A 6,784-nucleotide genomic window follows, 5' to 3' on the forward strand; every position below is an offset into this window, starting at 1 on the left:
ACCCCCTTCATAAAAGGGGAGAGAACACGAGGAAGGATCGAAGGTAAGGGGACGCAGAGAAGGGGGCTGGAAATATAAAGGGGGACGGGGTTCGATGGGGGGCACGGAGGACACCTGGCCACCCAAAGCAGGGTTTAATTCACCTCCAAGCATCACTGACTGGGAGGGACAAATCTCTAGTGCACCGATGAAAGACTGCAGCTGGGGCGCACGAGTGGGCTCGGAAAGAGCCCCACTATCATCTAGGGGCGGGCAGACTGGGGAGCTATCAGGACCGGAGCTCGGCAAGAAGCCGCTTTTTTACATTACCTTTTAGAGATCCTCGGGGAAGGGGGAGGGGTGCGCTCCCTCGACCCCGATCCTGCTCCGCTTCACCTCTTCTGTACGAGAAATCTAAAGTGGAACCAAGAAGCTGCAATGTGCTCATCCTAAGCTACCCGAGCCGGCCCCCTGAGCGCGCCCATTGGCTGGAGAGCTGCAAGCTTTTCCCTGATTGGCGCGGTGGGGTTCCCCCTCCTCCCTTCTCGAAAGGCATTGAAAACACTGGGAGGGCTCTAAGACAGCGGTCTAGACAGAGGCGGCTACCCGCCAGCCAGGACGGCGGGGGAGGCTGTCTTTCTCCAAGAGCAAGGCTAGTAGGTGGGCCGGCATGGAAGTCAGGGTGGAGACCGGAGGCAAGGACTGGGTCAGTTCCGCAGCCTGTTCAAGGTTCTGCCCTCTTCACAAGGAAAAAAGAAAGAGTTCTTCAGATCACGTGCAGAACGCTTTCCCACGGACACGCGCAACAATAATCATCTTGAATAATGGGGAATCCCGTTCTCTTTAAAGTAAGAATCGTATGTATATATTTTTTAAAAAATCCTTCCTTTTCACCAAGGAACGCTTACAATGCTTCCCTTTCCCTCATCGGATTCTCACAACAACCCTGTGCGGTAGGTTACACTGACACAGAGAAAGAGCGAAACCAAGACTCTGCCCAGCAAGGTTCAGGAAAGAGCGGGGCTTTGAATCCTACTCCTCCAAATGTTAGTCCAACAGTGCAATTCTAAACAGAGTTGCCACCCCCCTCCCCCACTAAGCCCATTGACTTCAAAGGACTTCAAAGGGTGTAGCTCTGTTCAGGATGGCACTGCATGCAGGCTAACCAGCACACTGCCCTGGATCTCAGTATGGTGGATTTAAACATGTGAAGGAAGCCAGAAAATGACGTTTTCTACCCTGTCCTTCTCTTAACTGAAGCTAAGTAACACCCCCCACCTTCTTCATCACGTGCAAATGTCTTGTCACCCAAGACTGATTCCATGGCAAGTTTATTTACTTCATTTATACCCCATTTTTCTCCCAAACGGAGACCCAAACTGGCTTATAGCAGTCTTCCCTTCTCCATTTGATCCTCACAACAACCCTGTGAGGTAGGTTAGGCTGAGAGTGTAGGATTGGCTCAAGGTCACTCAGCAAGCTACCCTGGCAGAATGGGGATTTGAATCTGGGGCTCCCAAATCTTAGTCCTACATTCAATAAATCAGAATGGCTGTTACAATTCCTCCAGTGTCATGAAAAAGCATAGTGCCTATTTTGCCAGAATATTGCCAGAACAGAAGCTAAAGCCGTAAAGGTCTCTTATCTGCCCAGAGTACCCACATTCCCCAATTCAGCTTTGCCTACAGTGTCTGGGTCTGAGCTCTTGGAATATGAACCCCATCAAATGCATTTTATTGCTCATTTCTAATCCTCCAGTTGACCTGACTACAGGTGTACATGTGACAAAGCAATCCACCACACTATTAGGGAACTATAACCACTTCCAAATTAAAAGTTTTATCATTATCACAAGAGATGCACAAACCTAGACGAAACTCTAGTATTGATTTGTCATACAGGTCATTAGTGAGAGCAACATTCTTTCTGAATTCCAATACAGACATGTTCATGGGCAACAGGGCCTGTGGCAGGAGGCAGCGGCTGGGCATCTACCGGAATTTGCAGCCTGGCAACAGACCTATCCCTGACCAAAGATGCCAGACTGAGATTTCCAAAAGCAGGAGGAAGAGCCTAGAGACAACTGGGAAAACAGAACACAAGGGAACTGCACTGTGTTTCCTTCTCAAGGCAGTTCTGGGAGCAGCAAGAAACTACATTTCTCTCTTTCCAGTATAGGTACAGGAGTATAGTTTGCCACCTGGCCACTTTTCACTGGCGTGACTGTTTCCCCCCCTTCCAGTCAGTTGTCAGATTACAGTTTTTCACATAAGAGAGAGAGAAAAAGGCTGGTTTTTAACTGTTCAGTGCCTTTTAAAGCAAAGGAGTTTGTTGTACTGTGCTGTGCCCTGAAGACCTTTGCAGCATGAGGTTTGGAGCCAATTTTGACTTTCGCTTTCAGCTGGGGATTTCCTGTGCCACAAAAGCAGGTTCTCTAAATACTGTAGCTGTCTTTGGCTGCCTTTTCTGCTTCCCTGTTCCTCCTTATATCTCCTAAGCTCCTTATATCTTCTTAGTGCACTTCACTGCTTCCCTGTTCCTCCTTATATCTCCTTTGCTCCTTATATCTCCTTAGTGCATTATATCTCCTTAGATGAATTAGTATTCTCTGTTGCTTCCACCCTTGACATTTCAGCTCTCTCCTTAAGCACATGGACCACCCTGAGCCCCTTGAGCACAGTGAACACTCTTTGGCCCCTCTGCCCCCAGATGTATTTCCCACTTTTCCTTGTGGCCAACAGTCCTGGAACTTTAATATCCTTCTAATTCCTGTGCCACAGCCTCACTCTGGGGAATTGCCATGGTTGAGGGGAAGAGTGTCTCCCTCTTCACACTTCCGTGGTCCCTCCTCTCAGACTGCACACAGAAGTGGAGAGAAAATCCGCAGTTTATTAAAGGATAAAAAGAATAGGAGTCTGGACAGAGCAGCACACGGAACTTCCTAAAGAAGGGTTGGGAACGAAACAATAACACTAAACAATAACATTATGCAAAGTGGCAAAATCACCAAAAGAGGACCCTTAAAATGATATATAATCAGATTCTCGCTGCTGCTGTTGACTTTTATGAGTTATCAAAACCCCAAGAATGACTGGAATTTTAGTCTCAACATGCAGTGAGTCATTTGGGTTATTTTCTTGAAATCAAAAGGAGATCACTGAATTTAGAGCTCTCTCTGGTTGTAGAGGGGGAAAGCGTTATTTATTAGGCATGCCCAAAGAATTTTCATAACTGCACAACTGCGCCCTGACCTGGGTAGCCCAGGCAAGCTCGATCTTGTCAGATCTCAGAAGCTAAGCAGGGTTGACTCTGGCGAGTACTTGGATGGGAGACCTCCTTGGAATATCAGCAGTTGGGAGGTGGGGGCAGGCTTTATTCAGCCACCTCTCTGAATATTCTCCAGGGCCCCAGTAGGGGTCAGTCACCAGCAGCTGCAATGACATCCAGGTGCACACACATGCACATATTTAAAAAAAAACACAACCCTTCACAACTGCAAACTGTCAAGTCTACCAAACCCCCCACAATCCTTATGTGAATTTAGAGGACATGCTGGGGGAGATACGGGGGGTGGGGGGGGAGAAGAAAGGAATTCAAGACTTTGTGGGAGTTTCAGTTGCTTCAGAAATGCTACAGTAAGATTATACCAGCTCTCTTTTGTGAAAGCTATTCTACTTCCTGGCTCCAATTATAGAATTTGTCTGGTGCTTCACAAGGTCTGCCATCTCTGGGATGGGAAGACTGGGGAGTACAGGGTTTGGGGACAGGAGGGACCTCAGTGGGGTACAGTGCCATAGCGTCCACCCTTCAAAGCAGCCATTTTCTCCTGGGGAGCTGAGCTCTGTCGTATGGAGATCAGTTATAATTCTGGGAGATCTCCAGGCTCCGCCTGGAGGATGTAGCAACCCGAGCTGCAGTGTTAGAGGAGTCAAACAAGCATTGTGTGCTTCTTCTTGCTTGAGAAAGACAGGAGCGCTCCATCTATGAACTTCAGCTGCTTAATGTGCCTCTCATAGGACCAGCAACAAACATCAATTTAAACATCAATGTAACCACAAAAGAAAGCTTTCCCCCTTTAGAAGACTTTCAAGCAAGGAGAAGGGGCCATATAATTGTAGAAACTCCTGTTGGGGTTTGACTTTAGTGGAAAAAAGGATGTAAATTGACTGGTAGTTATTATACTGAATGAATTGATTATTATTGTTGATATTGCATGTAAGGAATATATACCTGTTTTAGGATATGATAAACAGCACACAGTGCACTTTATAAGATGGAACAAATATAACACATTAATTTATAAAAATAGATTTTTACAGTGTATATATTTATTGTTTGACTCCACCTGGAGGATGGCAACCCCATTGCCTTGCCTGCCACCACTCAGATGGGAATTTCATAACTCATGTTTTTAAATTAATACATCTGCCTGCTAGGTATCGGGAGAGGGGTACCTAAAATGTAAAGCTTCCGTTTTACATAAAACCCGAAGTTTCTGTTTGCCAACTAGTTTCAGCACAGAGGGTGTGTCAAAATATCATAATGTGACAGTGCAAAGTAGCGTGATTAAGAGTACTGGCTTAAGACCAGAGAGATCTCAGGTCAAAATCACCCATTCAACCCATTCATAGAGTTGTCGTGAGGATTAAAGGGAGGGGCGGGGGCAGTGTACAGCATGCCTGGACATCTTTGAAAGACAGGTGAGGTCAGGGTCAGGTCGAACCATCAAGCCTCCCCCTCCAGTGCCTTCCTCCCTGCCACCCAGGCAGGCTCTAAAATGGGGTGCAAATGAAACTCCACTGCAGCCTGCCTAGAATGCAGGAACCTAGGTGGGTGGCAGGAGAGAAGGGACAGGAAGTCCCACCTTCATCCAAGGAGGACTGTAGCTGATTGGATGGATGCAGAGCAGGTGTCTATAGCATAAGAGAAAGTGCTCATCTCCTCTCATGCCCCAGCAGGATACAGTGGCTACATACTTCAGAGGGTAGGCTAAGTGAATGAGGAAGTTCCTCAGAATCCTCAAGGACAATGAGCTGGTAAGAACAAGTGAGGAGAAACAGGGCTCAATTCTTGTCATGGTAACAGATATGAATACGCAGGCCAAAGTGGTATTAGGGACATTTTTTAAAAAAAGTCAGTCTAAATCATTGTGTCCTTTATAGGCTGGGTCAACGCAATAATATTTGCTCTCTCAGTGACCATCCAATAAGAGTCATAATAATTATATTTGTCTCTTTACGATATGTTGCATCAAATATACCTGCATAAGTTACATACCTGCATGTTAACTTAGGGCTCCAACAGATGAGACAAAAGACCAAAAGTTCACAAAATCCAAATGGACCTCACTTTGCCTTGGGGCTGTGCATGGGAAGGGAGGGGGTTTAACCCTTTAGTCTCCTTACGGTTTAGCTATTAAAACTGGGCGGCCTGCAGTATTATCATTTAAAAAGGAACAGTGTATTTTAAAGGTTTCTGTCTTTTCTTCTTTAAAATACTAGAGTGAGGGGAGCTGGTTTTGAATACTGAAACCAAGTTGCTGTTAAACCTCCTCTCCTTTCCCTGCATGGCCCCAAGGCGCATAGAGGCTACTTGAGCCTGCAGTTTGTATTTTATGGATGAGACTGAGGTATCGTCTATTACACTCAGCTTTCTTTGCTGACATTTTTTGAATTTCTGTCTGTCACTTAAACTGTTAAAAGCACAAATCTTTTGTCAGGATATTTTAAAAGTTAGCCTGTCCACCAGGTGTTCCTTTGTGGCATCCCACCCTCTTCCTCAACCCTGAAGTCACAGGTTCCTTACCTTAAATGCAGTCATGCCACTATATCTACTTTGGGCACAGATCCACTCTTTGTGAAGGGTACATATTTATTATGCTTTAATCAGGGGTCATTTCGTAGGAAAAGAGGTGCAGGAGCTCATTAGCATAACATTAGGATAACTCATTTGCATATGCCACACCCCCTGACATCACCAGAAGTGTGTCAGAAGGCAACACCCACCACTCAGGCTCCACTGGACTATTTTGGACTGCTAGCTATGGGGGTGGGGGACGTACAGATCTGCCCTCACAGAAGAGGGAGAGCTTGTACCTGAAGGTGGGCCGGGGGGGGGGCCCTGCAACTTACCTGGCTGCTTCTTGTTCCTCGTGGCCTGACTGAGGGCTGCTGGGTGCAGGGGGCGGGGCTTGTAGCATGTGCCCACCCCCTGGGCTCCTTACTGTCGGCGCTCCGCTCCTGTGCGCTCCCACAGGAAATGACCCCTGGCTTTAATAAACCATGGTGGATTGTGGCAGTAGCTTGCGCAGGTGCATGTTAATGTTATCCAATAACTACATTGTAAACAAATGTTATAATATATTGAGAGAGCTGGCTGGCTAAACTAGAGCCTTCCGCATTTAGAGGATACATCCCAGGGATAACCTTGGTGTAAAAAATGCATTTGCACAGAGATCAAAGGAAGCGTGTGGCACTAGGCCAGTCCCTAAGTATATAGCTTAAGATTTGCTGCTCCAGGAAATAAGATATGGAAAAAAGGATGGGCAATAGAGACCTGTTCTGTGTAACACGTTAATGGTTTGAGCTGGACTCCCTGAGTGGTTTCCCTCCTTTAATGTATTTTATTCATGGTCAGTGTTTTGCATCTTAATCACGGATGTCCTGTTGTCTAGAGAGGAAAGGGCATGTCTGTTTTCCTTTATTTGTTCTGCTAGAAGCCTGACGTGTTCTAACTTTATAAGGGAAACTTGCTTACTTAGGATACCGGCAGCATTCGGGTATAACAGATCTGTATTTAAAACAGC

This window comes from Gekko japonicus, unplaced genomic scaffold (genome assembly GCF_001447785.1).
Source record: "Gekko japonicus isolate JY-2015 unplaced genomic scaffold, Gekko_japonicus_V1.1 scaffold1573, whole genome shotgun sequence".
Lineage (NCBI taxonomy): Eukaryota > Metazoa > Chordata > Lepidosauria > Squamata > Gekkonidae > Gekko > Gekko japonicus.